This window comes from Stegostoma tigrinum, chromosome 4 (genome assembly GCF_030684315.1).
Source record: "Stegostoma tigrinum isolate sSteTig4 chromosome 4, sSteTig4.hap1, whole genome shotgun sequence".
In the NCBI taxonomy this organism is placed as follows: Eukaryota; Metazoa; Chordata; class Chondrichthyes; order Orectolobiformes; family Stegostomatidae; genus Stegostoma; species Stegostoma tigrinum.
In genome coordinates, this window is record NC_081357.1 from 73,569,551 (window position 1) to 73,586,299 (window position 16,749).

Here is a 16,749-nt window from a genome sequence, read left to right on the forward strand (position 1 = left end):
AACTGCTAAAATTAATATTGTAAGGCCAAAAATTAGTTTGTTTATACTGCCGCTAGAAAAAAGCAACATTAAAATTCATATCAGCAATGGTTTGAAATTATTTAAATTTGATTCCCCACAGTGATGCCTATTAAAATTAATGAGGGGTGGAATTTTAACCATGTTACATATTTCCAGGAAGTGCAACAGGAAGTGGCACCATTTCACCTTCTTGCTGTTTGCTAATTACCTTGTAATTACCATTCAAATTTAAAGTGGTGGTTTACTCAAGAGTCATAGGCAAAAGCACAGTAAGGGGAGATTTTCAGTGGAGAACTGACTGTTAGCTAACAATACAGTAGAGACCGTCAGCCTATAAAAGAGCTTCTTGGTCAAACAGGGAGACTACATAGCATGGACCCAACATTCCTATCAACTCCATTGGTATTAACACGGGACATATTGAGACCAAAAAGATGACATGGGCATTTTAAAAATTTAAATTGCTGTTCTAATCACGTCACATTACATTGAATTCAGTTTATTCAACTGAGCATCATTGATATCTGTTGAGCCTAGCTGAATCAGAGATCTTAGATTTGGCATGCATTGATGGCTACAGGGATATTAGATACAATTCCTTTATTATGGAAAATTTGGTTTTAGGTTTTGCATGCACTCTTTATTGAATTGTTCATGTTAGTGTCCAGTGTTGTGCTAATCAGTCAATACAACATAGTTGAACTCACAGGCTCGGCTGGCCCTCCTTTTTATGCATTATAAAGGAGATTGTCCAAGATCACTCTGGATGGAGATAATTGAAATGTTGAAGGCACACCCTCAAGGACTCTGCCAACCAATACCCTGGGGTGACCCTACATATGGACTGACATGTGGGCAGTTACGACATTATCCTTTAGACTCATCCCCACATTTACTGATAATAAAATGTGAGGCTGGATGAACACAGCAGGCCAAGCAGCATCTCAGGAGCACAAAAGCTGACGTTTCGGGCCTAGACCCTTCATCAGAGAGGGGGATGGGGGGAGGGAACTGGAATAAATAGGGAGAGAGGGGGAGGCGGACCGAAGATGGAGAGTAAAGAAGATAGGTGGAGAGAGTGTAGGTGGGGAGGTAGGGAGGGGATAGGTCAGTCCAGGGAAGACGGACAGGTCAAGGAGGTGGGATGAGGTTAGTAGGTAGCGGGGGGTGCGGCTTGGGGTGGGAGGAAGGGATGGGTGAGAGGAAGAACCGGTTAGGGAGGCAGAGACAGGTTGGACTGGTTTTGGGATGCAGTGGGTGGGGGGGAAGAGCTGGGCTGGTTGTGTGGTGCAGTGGGGGGAGGGGATGAACTGGGCTGGTTTAGGGATGCAGTAGGGGAAGGGGAGATTTTGAAACTGGTGAAGTCCACATTGATACCATATGGCTGCAGGGTTCCCAGGCGGAATATGAGTTGCTGTTCCTGCAACCTTCGGGTGGCATCATTGTGGCAGTGCAGGAGGCCCATGATGAACATGTCATCAAGAGAATGGGAGGGGGAGTGGAAATGGTTTGCGAGTGGGAGTTGCAGTTGTTTGTTGCAAACTGAGCGGAGGTGTTCTGCAAAGCGGTCCCCTCCCATTCTCTTGATGGCATGTCCATCCCAAAACCAGTCCAACCTGTCTCTGCCTCCCTAACCGGTTCTTCCTCTCACCCATCCCTTCCTCCCACCCCAAGCCGCACCCCCCACTACCTACTAACCTCATCCCACCTCCTTGACCTGTCCGTCTTCCCTGGACTGACCTATCCCCTCCCTACCTCCCCACCTACACTCTCTCCACCTATCTTCTTTACTCTCCATCTTCGGTCCGCCTCCCCCTCTCTCCCTATTTATTCCAGTTCCCTCCCCCCATCCCCCTCTCTGATGAAGGGTCTAGGCCCGAAATGTCAGCTTTTGTGCTCCTGAGATGCTGCTTGGCCTGCTGTGTTCATCCAGCCTCACATTTTATTATCTTGGAATCTCCAGCATCTGCAGTTCCCATTATCTCCCACATTTACTGACCCTGACAGACACCAACCTCCTCAATGCCACCAAGCCCAGGACTCCACATGCTTGATGTTTCCATGTAACCAACTCAAACTTACATCTTACCTTGGACAGCTTATTCCAATTCTTCTTGCTCAAACACACTCCGCACAACCCCCACACACTGACTAATACTTGTGATTCTGATCCTGAATGGAGGTTTCCAGTTTTCAGTTCCTCTGCCTCGTGCCAAGGAGTTCAACAAGGATAGCTGATGATCTGGAGGCCTTGCACAAAGTGGACTATTGCATTAAGCAACATAAACTGGTTGCCAAGTGATTCTTATGTGCTGCTGACTTTATCAAGAAGATCAGGCCTGAATATAAGAAGTTTACTGAATCAATCTTCATGGCATAAAAATACATTATAAGGAGAAAGGAACCCATTGCAGAACTGCCTGAGAGCTGACATGCCACAAACATGTTGATAAGTTAATCCCAAAATTTGAATCAACGACCCTACAAAATTTAGCCACCCTACATGTCACATTTCATGCTCTTGAAGGCCCAATAAAATCAAGTAAATATTTAGAATTTAGTGCATTATGTGTCTGATTGATACAATGTGCCAAGTGAACTGGTGCAGTGAGTGGCTTATTGTGGTTAGGGGTCTGCTTATCAGCTCTTATTTTCAGGTCTTACTACTGCCTGTCATAAATATTGTGAGAAAGAGTGCTGAGTACACAGTGTTCTCCTGTCAATTCATAGCCTCTCCATTAATAGTATCTCCAATAGGCAATATATATAAACTAGATATCGTCTGCTCTCAAACTAAACTACAAGAATCTTACAGGCCACCTGGTTTTTGCTCTAAGTTCAGGTCTGCACTTATGTAAGTGAATGCTAACAGACTTTATTAAGCATAACTATTTTCAAGGGTTAGTAAAAGACAACATCTGTGGAATTTTTAGACTCTAGTTCCAGTTCTATGTGACCTGATATCATCATGACATAATTCCTTCTGCACATGCTCAGCAGCTATTAATCAAATAGGATATATTTATCCCTTTATTACACAGCTTCCCCCTACATATCCCATCATCAAAGTCTGCAGAGCAGTTTCAGATGTATGGACTTCATTTTGAGGTGTTGGAGGGTTTTTCATGCCAAAAACTTGCACTAAGTTTCTTCATCCATTTCCTATCTCATCAGCAGTATTGTCGTAGTTTTACTCTTGAGATTCAGGTCTCCAACCATTTTGGCAATTGGCTTCTATTTTAAGGAAATTCAAAGCACTTCTGTTTCTTGAGCAATGCCATTTGGTGTTTGGATAATGTGAGGTCTTGTTGATGCTACCTCACAATTACTGTACTCTTGTGCTGCCAGTCCCTGAACCAAATGTAGGGTCTCTTTTCCAATGTGAGTAAGTTGTGAATCCTGTGTTTCTATTTGAAGATGCAAGCTTAGTTTATTACTGGCCTGGCCATCCTTACTCATGGTCTTAACGTGCAACACTTAGTAATATAACATTGTAAAGGGAGAGAAATTGTGTTTTCAGCTTGCAGCCCATTGTAAGTTGTTAAGGGGTGGAAGTGTTTTATAATGAGGTAGAGTTATAGTTGTGTAGAGCTACATGAAAATATCATTCTTTCTCGAAAGATTATTTTTATGGCATGTTCCCCTCTCTCGACCTTTATCATTTTCTTGAGGTTCCTCTGCGACAACATAGGCCTCAACATAAACAAATCCATTTGAAGCTGCAAAGGATTGAAACATTTGTCATCTAGTTGGAGCCCAATATCAGACATGACTATATCTGGGATTTCATGCATAAAAAATATCTTCTTCAAAGAGATTGTAACAACCTCTGAAGCAGGTTGACTTGAGCTTCTAGACTTCAACCCATCGGGATTAGTCATCAACAAGGATTAGAAAAACCATTCTCTTAAATTCAAATGGATGAAAGTCAAGGAACCCCATGGCCTACTTGGAAATGTGGAGGGCAGAAGTTGTAGTTTCTTCTCCAGTCTGTGAGGTTTAGGTGCACATTTGTAGACCATGATCTCAAGGGAATATGAGTTATCTGGCCACTATGTAGATTGTTGCACTCTGACCCAACATTTGGGAATCCTAAGACATCCCTGGCAGATCTTCTAGAAGATGGAGATCTCATTGGACCATCATCCTTTCATCATATATCAAAAAGTATCAATAATACTGATGTGATGGAATTAAAATAACTTTAAGGCTTCCTTCCAGCTCCAAAACCCTGGACTCCCACAAATATCTGTTTGTAGGAAACAGTTTTCTTTAACTTCAACCTGATTGTGGCCCCTGGCCTGATTTTCTGTGTGTAATAAATTTCAACTTCATAAATATTTCATCAATTCGCTTTCCTGATAGTTCATCTAGTGGTTCAGCCATTGTCACCTGTTTTTCTTTTTGGAAACTGTGATCAAACTGACTGCACAAAAGTGATTTTCTGACCTTTAAAAGAACAAATCAGCAACCTTCGTAAAACTAAAACCAAAAACCCATGTACTTCCAGTTTAAATTGCAAATTCCGGAATAATAACAATATTTTATAGACCTTTACCATAAGAGTAATTCCAGGCCCAAAATGTTTTGATTGACTGCCAAATGAATGCCACTGACGATCAACAGGACCCATATGATTTCCATCTCCATTGCAGCTCTCCCAATAAGCATTTTGTTGATGTAATATAATTTTTGATGTATAAAAATCATATCTGACATCAAGTTAGTAAAATTCTCAAAAAAGAAGTAGCAAACCTGAAGTTCAGTAGATGTCCAGTTGAACCAGTTGTGGAATTTGGACCTGTGTTCTTGATAGGTCTAGTTCCATGATGAGATGGCTTTGAGTCCATTCCTGAAATCAGTAATGGTGGCTTGTAGACATTTGAAAGACAAATTTGGGTTGATAGTTAAAATACCTCGTTAAGTACATGTTGCGGCCTCCCTAGTGGTGAGATTGGTGTTGCAAACTATTTAATCAGTCAAGATGTTGGCATGTGGGCAACCCACCTTGTTCTTACCTCCACTCTAATTGTGTCCAGTGTGTAGTGGTGGACCATGAATAAACTTCCTATCCTACCACCAATTGAGTCCCTTACATGAACAATTAATCTCCACTTAAGGTTCTCTTCGTCCCACTACTTGTAATAACTCAGTGGTGTGTGGAAGATTTGCCATGTGGGGAGGCATGACAAAGAAACATTGGTTTACTTGTTTTTGCCTCCCATGGGAGTTACTCTGTCTAAATCACACTGTGTTTGATCAGGAGACCTAACATTGGGAAGGACATGAGGTCTGCTGATATTCACCTACATAACCTTACTACTGACATTCTTCCCCCACCAACATCCCCCCCCCCCCCCCCCCCCACAATCAGTCACTAATGTCTGCATTCTGCCTCAATCCAAGACATTGGGTGGGTATCACCAAAGAAAACTCCAGCACCTCCTCAGTCACACTGGTGAGTGCAAAAAACCTGGGTTCTCAGTGGGCAGGACTTTCACAATCCACCACCTGGGGTCTCTCCTTTGAACCCAGGGAGTCGTTCTGGTGCTGGATTATTAAGTGCTTGAGTGGCAGTAGATGTGAGAAATTATTTTTTGACTCAAACTTAATCATCATTTTTATGCTTTTCACAAGCAGCTACTGCCAACATAACCAAGTGAAAAATATAATATGATACAAAAGCAGAAGTTTAAAAGCAAATGCTTCAGTCCTTATCTGTTATAAAGGTGCTTAAATGACCTAATGCCAACATTTACATGCTCAGTTGTCCACTGCATTGGTTTTACAGAAAAGCATACTTAAAAACAAGAGTAAAATGAACTAAAACTTGGCTGAAAGATTTTTTAAGCCATTCTTTGGAACACCACCGTGGAGGATACCAGTAACCAATGAATGATGACAACTACACTGACAGGTCAATTTTTGATTGGCACAATATGACCATATGTTTTACTAGTCACAATACCCATCTGACTACTAAAACAGTTTCATTAATACTTTTCTGTCTCAAATATGTCATGTAAAATTATTCTTTTAAATAGATGCTTGCTGTATTTATTAATTACTGTGGTGACTTTGATTTAGCTTCATGTAAGCGACAGAGGTGAGAAACATGAATGGAATACAATTGAAGAGTCACCATCACCACTAGTATAATGGGCTAAATGGACACATTCCGTGCTAGAATTGCTACAGTTCTTTGATCTATGTGACTCCATTAAAGCGAGACGAAAATGAACACTGGATTCTATCATTATCATTAATTTATTACCTGTGACCTGTGCTGTTGTCACACCTAAGTGCCAGTCACACTCAGGTCAGAACAATTAACAGGAAATTGCCAACTCTGTTTTAAAGCGGACAGATACCAGTGTCAGGCCATTCATTAACCACAATATAACTGCAATGTTAATACGCATCCTTGTGGGCAATTTTTTCTATTTTCAACCATCTATTGTTTTGACACTAAAACAACAGCTAAGGAATTTTAACAGTTCTGCACCATTTTTCATCAAGATTCTGTTTCATCTGTGAATAACTAGATCATCCTTGCGAGCACAGACAGAATTTTGAACTCTTGGGTAATCTTGTCTAATAGTACAGATATCCACGTAGGCGTTCTGACTTAAATTGCTTTCATGCTACTTCGTCTTAGAGACAGCTGAAGTTGTCAGATTTAACAAGTCATGTCAAAACATTGCTTACATCAGTATCCAGTTTGTAATTTTTTTGTTTGTTGTTTTGTTTACAATTTAACCCGTTATTCTCATTTATCTCCTTCAGTCATCATAGTTCAATATTCATGGCCTACACATTGGGGGGCCATACAAATCTAAATTAAAAATCCTAACATTCCCAACATTTCTATTATATATCATCAAGAGCATACACTTTGCAAAGATCTGAGGCAATGTTCTGGTTAGGTACAAGTTCTATTGAGTTTTTATGGAAGGGGTCCTCGCCTTGTGGCCCAATCATGTTTCTCTCCATATTTTACCAAACATGCCCTATTAACTACCTGTGCCACATGTACTCTGACTCTCACATCTGATTTTAGTCCTATCTTACCTTGTGCCCTTCCTGAAACAACTTGCCATTTGTGGATATCTGCTAAAATATTAACATGCCCTGTGTCTGCACCATATTTAAATGGTCACTGTGCAGCTAAACAAGTGTGATATTCCAGCATCACCTCCCCTCACTCCTCCCCACTTAGCTATCAGCAATAAAGTGGCACTGCAGGCATGAAGCCACACTGATTGTGGCACTTAGTTGGCACTCCCTGTCATGTACCATTCCAATCTCTCACCCTAGTCCCTGTTCAGCCATTACGTTTGCCTATCCTTAGCTACATTCCATTTAAACACCCTCTCTAAGTCACCACTATTCTTTTTTCACTGTCTACTAGACAGCTGTGTCTTGTCACCATCCAACAGGGAAACATTATACACAGGCAAGCAATTAGACAATTCCAGACATGAGCTTTTACTGATAGCCAGCAAAAGTGAACATAGATGCATAGTTTTTTGGCAGTCCATGTTGGTCTATTACATCCTGCCAGCATCTATCAGGAATTAGTCAGGTCCTGTCTGCCTTGTAGGACCCAATATAGCTGAACTCCAGCATCCTCAAGGACATCATCCTAGAGCGTCAATGCCCTCATCCTTCTTCTCGGACAACTGTCCCACTTCCCCAGTTCCTCAGCATCAGTCATATTGGCTCATTGCCTAGTCCAATTGTGCAGGGAGCAGCACACCAGGATGGTGCAATACGCTCTGTCCGGTTCATACTGGTGCCTCCTCCCTCACCCCAAAGACTGTTCCAAGCTGCAAAACCATATCTCTATCATCCCTGTCATCTGCTCCACTATGGCTGTGACCACAGGATGTGTACCAATTTGGTAAACGTCCTGCACTGACTGAGTGCTCAACACATTACATTAAAAAAAAGAGTATTTGCTGCACTGTGACCCCTTTCCCATTCCATACCAATTCAACTATGAAACTGGTCACTAAATTCAGTACAGCCTATCCTCATACTTACATGAGATATGAAACAGCAATGTACCCCTCAATCCTTGGCACCCTTGGAAGCGCTACAAGTGCTGGGACAGTTTGGGCCAACATTCACTTCCTTTTAAGTCATTGCTATTAACTTCTGCATTGCTGAGGTGACAATGTTTGGTTTGCCAGAACTGATCGCAAATTGCAATCTGCCTTTGAGCTGCAATATTGCCTAGATATGTTCACTACGCAACATTGCATATGGGTAAAGAAAAGATTGTAAAAGAAATGCTGCTGGAGTTGACAAATACACACTTCACATATTTGACCCTGCGATGTCCTAGCATCCTGCAGACACGGATCCCATACTTTCACCCTCAAACTAACACTGACTGTAACTACCCTGAGTATTGCCCCACCATTGTCTAGGTGCATTTCACATCTAGAGACTTGTAAGTGATGACAGGGAATGCATCTTATGGTGGACACAGTCGGCATGGACGTCTGCCCAGTGTCGAGGTATCTGTCAGAGCCTCCACATCTCCTTTTATCCCCTTCTAGCCCAACAGCCCATTTCCACCCATTCCTCCATGTGGAGACTGACCACATTTTGTCTCCAACTGACATTCCTCCCGCCAGAATATAAAATATTAATGGCCTCCCTGCTCCTCTATGCTCCTCCTGCAGGAATGGTCACTGCTAATGTGGCCTACCAACCCCTCTCATGTTATTCTGCACACACGCCCATACACTTTGAGACTCTCCTCTATCACTGTCCTTGTTCCCAGCTCTTCAAATCCCTCTACTTTCCCTGAAATTCTCAACATACCAACTACTTCAGGCAAAGAACACCCATTGCCCCGACAGATCCTCCTTTCACCTTCCTTCAGCAGAGACCCCTGGGATTGTTTTCACTCCAGACCCCAGACTGCCTTCAATGGCCAGTCCCTAGGATGTCTGACCAGAAATGCCCACCCCTGCCCCTACACTCTACCCTCAACCACTATCTCACTATCTTCTGACAACAACATGGAATTCCCCTGACTGCTGGTGCTGGCCCTGGGCCATATCCCTTGACACGAGCATCCCAAGCAGATAATTGGCCATTGCTAAACCCTCGAACTGTCTGAAGGTTGTGGCACTGATTGACAATGCTGGCATGCCCTCAGTGACAATGTCCATCCCTCTCTTGAATGGATTGAGGTTTAGCCTCCCACTTATATTCCAACATGGCTACTTTGTTGAATAAATGTACAGAGTGTTTGCCACACAGGTACCTAGCACATGCTATAGGTGTTAGCCTGGTGTCTGAGTGTTCCATACAGTAACATATTATATTCCACCTGCACCCACACACTCATTCCCAATCCAGACAGATCCCTACAAACAAACTTTAGAAGCAGAGATAATGGGAACTGCAGATGCTGGAGAATTCCAAGATAATACAATGTGAGGCTGGATGAACACAGCAGGCCAAGCAGCATCTCAGGAGCACAAAAGCACATAAACTTTAGAAGCAGCCTATCTGTGTTTCTGCACAAAAGAGAACATTAATAAAACAACACTGATGATATTTGGCTCTAACTGATGTGTAAACACACCAACAAGCAAGACAAGACAGAGATGCTGAGTGCATGCAGGTAGCCATTAAATGAGTGAGTGCTCAGCAAGTGAACTTCCAAGGTTCTGCTCACAACACTTGGTGTGTGACCACGTGGCATTCCATTCCCAGGCCGCAAAGTCCACGTTTTGAAAAAATTTTAGAGGATGCATTGCAAGCAAGCAGCCCTGAGATGCCACCTGGTCTATTCCATTAGCGACCTGCCTGTTCCTGTACGTAAACTGCCCCACTAAATTTTCTTGTATTGCCGATGCACACTGCACAACAGGTTGCACTTCCTAAGCAGCCTGTATGTGGATGAGAGAAGTGCCATGATGGTCATGAGCGACTAGCAAAAGTCCAATGCTAAATGTGTGTTGATATGAGGTGCATACAGCTGATGGCCATGAATTGTGCCGAGAGACATTGTTCGGTGCTTATGCTGAGCCAGGCACTTGCTCCAAATTCCAAGATCAAGCTTGTTTGGTAAAATAGGAAGCTGAATATTAATTGCACCATTAGTAAAGTGTTTAACAGCTTTAATTCCCCTTAATTGGCAACTCAGCACTGCCTAGCCAGAAACTTGACATGCTTCTTGTCAAATACATGAAAGATGCAGCGAGTTGCTCTTAACATCAAAACAGGCCTCACTGGACTTCTTACCTGATTCTGCCTCAAACCTTACAAATAGCTCACATGGCTGAGACCACCGACAAGGTACCACACATAATTTTTACATTTTTAACTGGCTTGGTTTTACATTGGATGTCCATGCAGATAATTATGTGTTCTTTAAAGTAGCCACCCTGATTTGTCATGCTGCTCTAAAATACAACTTAGCATTTCACAAATTTGAGGCCAAGATAGACAATCAACCCTGGGGACCATGAAAGATCCTATCTCCTGATTTTTCACACCACAATGAGGCTTTTCAAATGTTTGCGAGATGAAGCATCAACATTCAATTACTTGTTCTTAAACAACGAATGCAGCAGGCTTGAACTGATCAAGTCTTTCTGAAATATAGAATCAGCAAGCAAGGTATTACAGGGAAAGAATTAACAAGTAGGAGGGGAAAGAATGAATCAGGAAAAAATCAGCTTTGATGAAGAGCCATACAGACTCAAAATGTCAGCTGCTCTCGATCCATTGAAGCAGCTTGACCTGTTGAGATTTCCAGCATTTGTTGTTTTCAATGAAAAGACAATGCTGTACTGAAACAGGCTCTGGAAGTTGAAATTGTATATGGTGAGCAAGTGAGCAGCACGGTGATAGATAAAAGGCAGCACACCAGGTAGAGGGTGCCGAGAGAGATGAGGGAGCAAATTGCAAGGACATTGACAGAAATCTTCCAGGTGACTGGAAGCCTGCAAATGTGTCATCATTGTTTAAGAAACGAACAATGGATAACCACAGAAGCTACAGACTTGTCAGCTTGACATCAATAGTGGGAAAACCAAGAGAAAACATGATGTGGAGTAAGTAAATATGCACTTGGAAAGAAATAAATTGATACTAGACAATCATTGTGGATTTGTCAAGGGCAAATCATAGCTGAGAAAATTTAATTAAGTGTTTTGAGGAGGTGACTCAGTAAGTGGATAATGGTACTGCTGTGGATGCTGTAAATTTGGACTTTTGGTGGTGGCAGGTTGGTTAGCAAATTAGAAATGTTTGGGATTGATTGATTGGCCTTTGGCAGCATGGATTAGATGTTGGCTAAAAGATAGGAAACAGAGATAGGTCTAGGTGTGCATTTCTCAGACTGGAGACAAAAGTGATATTCCCCGCAGATCGGTTCAGGTCCTGTTTTTCCTGATTTATTTAAACAATTTGAAGACAGGTGTTAAGGGAAAACCTCTAAATTTACAGATCATACTAAACAAGGGAGAATGGTGAAATGTGAAGATGATGCTGAGTGACTTCAGATGGACATTAACAAGTTGGCCAAATGGGCAAACACTTGGGCAGATGAATCATAATGCAGAGAAATGTGAGAAAATGGATTTTGTCAAAGGAAAGCAGAGAGATAGTATAGGCTCAATGGTACAACTTTGAGGGGAGTACAGGAGCAGACGGACCTTGGGGCCTACGTGAATAATCCTCTGAAGGTGCCAAGAAAGTGATCCTACACCTTTTCAAATCATTGTCAGACCATATTTGTGGGATTCAGTGTTCAGCTCTGGACATTTTATTTAATGTTAAGGGATGTTAAAGCCCTGAAGAGAGTTCAAAGGAGATATATGAAAATGATACCTGGAATGGGGGATTTTGCATCCAAAGAAAGATTAAAGAAATTGTGTTTATCTTCTTCAAAGCAGAGAAGATTAAGAAGTGATCATACATAGGTATTCAAAATTATGAACAATTTTGTCAGGATGAAGAAGGATATTCTGTTTCCAATAGTTGGTATGTCAGTAATTTGAGATCACAATTTCAATATTGTCAACAAGAGAGCTCGGAGCAAGATGAAGATAAACTCGGCTTGATGTGGAGAGCTTTTAGGATTTGGAATGAGCTGCCTGGGTGAATGGTGGAGGCAAATTCAGTAGGAATTTTCAGAAGACAGCTGGATATATATTTGAAGGTGATGAATTTAGAGGGCTAGGGAGATAGAATGGGACTAGCTGAGTAGCTCTTTCAGGAGCCAGTACTGACATGACAGGTTGAATGGTCTCTGTCTGTTCTATAAAATTCTATGATTCTAAGATAATAAAAGCAAAACTGAAATGTGGAAACATAGACAATGTGGAAAATTGTTCTGTGCAACTGCATCCAGATGAAAAGTTAAACTAAATGGCCATGAGAATTATCACCCCTCCAAGACGAACGAACAACCATCTAGCCATACTCCATTTATTTTTCATGGAATCTCAAAACCTTATAAGCCTATTTTCTTGTTTTGTCATCTATATCACCATGAGTGTGGGCCCAGATTAATGTGTGTGACCTTATAAATGATGCTGTGTTTTATGATTGTTCAACCTGGAAATAGTTGCCTCTTTCATAGGTTTTCTTAAGTTAAACAATCTGGGTAAATCTTTACAACTTCCTCATGTTAACAGTGGGCAATTTACAATATTGGAAAAATTCATCTCCTCTAATTTATTTCTAAAATCCTGCTTCAGTCAAGGCATGATTGGGTGAACTGGCAATTCATTTCATCCCTCCTCACCAGCTATAACAACAAGCAGAAAAATGCATGCTTTTCAACAACCAATCATTTTTAATTTCTTGCTAAGTTGTTTGAGTACCAGTGCACAAAGAGTTGTTTCTGATTTGTGGATTACAAAGCTTCCATCATGTTACCTATTTCTTAGCCCAAATTGGAAAGAGCTTCATAGTCTGGGTGTGTTTAATTGTCCAGAACTTCCAATTATTGTCGGAACAGATCCAGCTGATGATAATCACATCAAGACAAAAACTCACTTATCTTTCCATGCTTTTTTGCACCCAGTCATCTGTGCATAGCTTCTCCCAGATGCCTCCATCACAGTACAGGAGAGGTGAAACCAAACCACTCAACCCACTGACACCAGAAGATGTGGGCAGGTCCTCTAAGGGTAGCAAGAACTAGAATAGAGTTTAACTCCAAAAGCCTAATGTAATGTATTTTCTCTAGGCATTATATAACACTTTTCTGTTCCTTTTAAACATTTAGTACTGTCTTTCTTGACTAATTCTCAGTGACTTTATAGCTTTAGAAGATTTATTTTCACTGTTGGTGTGATTTTGTACTTTTGACGGCCTGTAATGCTGGACTTTTCACTTCTTTATTCTTCTATGTCTTTTTCCTAAGTATTTGCACCAAGAATTTGTACCTAGGTACCTTTGTACCTAAGATTGTAATGCAAATGGTGACTTGTAAGCTTTTCACTGTACTCGTGTGAGTACATGACAATAAAGCTAATTCAATAATGCTCAATGTAATTAGGTTTTTCTTATCACTTTCAACATGCAATGTTGTTGGATGTTTTCTAGAAAATGAATGCAATGAGTCCAGCAAGCCAGTAAGGGGTAGGGTTGAGGTAAGTGAGTTAGGAATGGGGAGTGAGATAAATATGCATTGTGATGTGTAGGTAGAGTGGTCAGGGGCTAAGGTGTCAAACAGGCAAGGTACAAGGGAAGCAGTGAGGGCCTGGAGTAGGTTGGAGTAGTTGAGGTAGGCCTGGACATTGTTTCTTTTTATTCATTCAGGGATGTCACTTTGCTGAATGCATCAGTATTTGTTGCCGACTTCTAATTTCTCTTGTTAAGATGGTGGTGTGCTGCCTTCTTGAATGACTGCAGTCAATTTGGTGAAGTTACCATCACCATGCTGTGTAGAATGAAATTCCAAGGATTTTGATCCAGTGACAGCAATGGAATGGCACTATATTTCCAAATGAGGATGGTGAGTGGCTTAGGCCACAAGATATTGGAGCAGTATTAGGCCATTCAGCCCATCAAGTCTGCTCTGTCATTAAATGAAATTTTGGCTACTTTGGTAATCATTAACTCCACTTTCCAGCCTTTACCCATGGACCATGATTCCCTTACTGATTAAAAGTCTGACTACCTCAGTCTTGAATATACTTAATAATTCCTCCTCAACAGCACTCTGAGGTAACAAAAATCCCCCATTGCACAAATCACAAAAAGCTAGCATCCAACTTCAGTAGGTAATAAGGAAGGCAAACGGACTGCTGGCCTTTCTTGCAAAGGAGTTTGAAAGTAAGGGCCCAAAGCTGTTCACATTTTTCCAGCGATGGTCTGACTGGTGACTTGTATAGTTTTAGCAAGGCTTCCTTACTTTTAAACTCGTTTGCAAGAAAGTCCATTCCACCACTCTTTGAGAGAAAAGAAAATTCCCCCTATTTCTGTCTTAAGTAGGCAATCCTTTATTCTGAGATAATGGCTCTGATCCCCAGGCTCAGATCAAGATGGCAGTGGAGTGGCAACACTGTGTTCGATTTCCTGAGCTCATTGGCTTTTATCTGCTTTTCTGTTTTTATACTTGCTTTTTGCTTTAGCTTTTTCTTTTCTCTTCCTTTTTGTTTACAGCCTTTTCCTTCAGTGACGCATTAGTAATGGGCCCTGCCTGAGCATGTTCCAAGACCCGGTTATGGTACCAGTACTTATAGAATGGGAAGTGGCAATGGCTACAGTAGGAGGAGATTGGAGGCAGTAGTGTCAGCAGCAGCAAGCACTCAGCTCCTCCTGAGAATTCAGGCTGTGGTGTGGCCCAGGTGCCTGCATGGAGAAAAGACTTAAATAAGTCTTTAATATCTGGATATTTCTCATTCCTTTTGGCTTTGTTTCTTTTATTTCTTCTGTTCTTTTTATTCTTTTTATTTGTAATCAAGTGTGTAACCAAAGTGGTGCCAAAGAGCAGATCAACTTTTGTTGCAGCAACAGTAGCGCAGTGAAGAGGAATTGTGCCTGGCCACCAGGCCCATTGCTCATGATGGAGCTCTTAACAAAAAGGACTATAACGTTGTACTCTTTTTCTTTATTTCTTCATTCCTCTGCGTTTACGTTGAATGTTTTGATTTATATTAATGTGTTTTAAGATGGTGCCGGAGATTGGCAATACTCTCCAAAACTTTTCACTATATTTTGTAACAAGGCACATGTGAAAATAAATAAACTAAACAAATCAAATAGACTCTCACACAAGGGCAAACAAGCTCTCCACATCTGCCCTGTCAAGCCCCTTAAGAATTATATGCATTTTTAAAAGGTCACCTCTCGTTTTTCTAAACTCCAATGAGCACAAAGGCCAGCCTACTCAAACTCCATATTATTAAAAAATACAAACCCAGGATCAACTGAGTGGACTTTATCTGGGCTACCTCCAACACCAGCATACCTATTCTTAGATAAGGGACCCAAAGCTGTTCAGTTTTCCAGCTATGGTCTGACTGGTGACTTGTATAGTTTTAGCAAGGCTTCCTTACTTTTAAACTCCTTTGCAAGAAAGGCCAGCAGTCCATTTGCCTTCCTTATTACCTACTGAAGTTGGATGCTAGTTTTTTGTGATTTGTGCATGGCGACCCCCACACCCCTCTTTCCTGTTGCTTTATGAAGTCCTTTCTCTATTTAAATCATATTGCGCTTTCCTTATTTTTCCTACCAAAGTACATTACCTTACATTTTCACATATCACGTTCCAACTGCCAAGTCTTTCTGCCCACTCACATAATCTGTCCATATCCCTCTGCAGCCTTTTTATGTCACCCACACTACCTGGCTTCCGAAAATATTTTGTCATTTCCAAACTTTGCAACAGTCCGTTCACTTCTGTCATCAAAGTCATTAATATATTGCAAATAATTATTCCCCAACACTGATCCTTGTGGCATTCAAAGAATGGAAACATTCCTTTATCCCATCTACCTATCAGTTAGCCAATCCTCTACTCATGCTCATGTACTACCTCCTACACATTGACTCATCTTATTAAATATTCTTATTGTGGAACTTATCTAACGCCTTTTGGAAATCTAAATAGGCAATATTTTGATCTATTTTTGTCTCCTTCACTTTTAATCAAGGTTTGCATTGGTGTTTTTCCAGTCCTCCAGGACTTTTCCATAATCTAAGCGTTCTTGAAAGATGTCCATCAGTGAATCTATTGTCGCTGTAGCTACTTTGTATAAAATTTTACAATGCAAGCCGTCAGTTATTACTTTTCTGACCTAACAGATTACCTTTATTTCTAATGGTAGTTATTATAATTAATTTCTCCCCCATCTCCTTTAGTCCCTTGATTATTTCGTATGTTTTGATGTAAAGTGTTCAATTCCTTTGCCATTTCCTCGTTCCCCTTTTTTTTTCCCCCAGTCTCATTTTGGAAGGTGCCTATATTTACTTTGACCTCTCGTTTCCTTTTTATGTAATTAGTGATCTTACTGCCTATTTTTATATCTCATTGAATGTCAATGTAGGCTTGATGAATAATTGATCTGCTTCGACCCATATATCTTATGGTCTTATGCCTCCATAGGAAGCATTTCTTCCTTGAAAATGCTTCAGTCTTATCTTTTGCATTGATGTGCTGGGCTCCCCCATCATTGAGAGTAGTCACATTTTGCAGAGCTACCTTCCCAGTGAGTTATTTACTTCTTTGCCACCATTCAA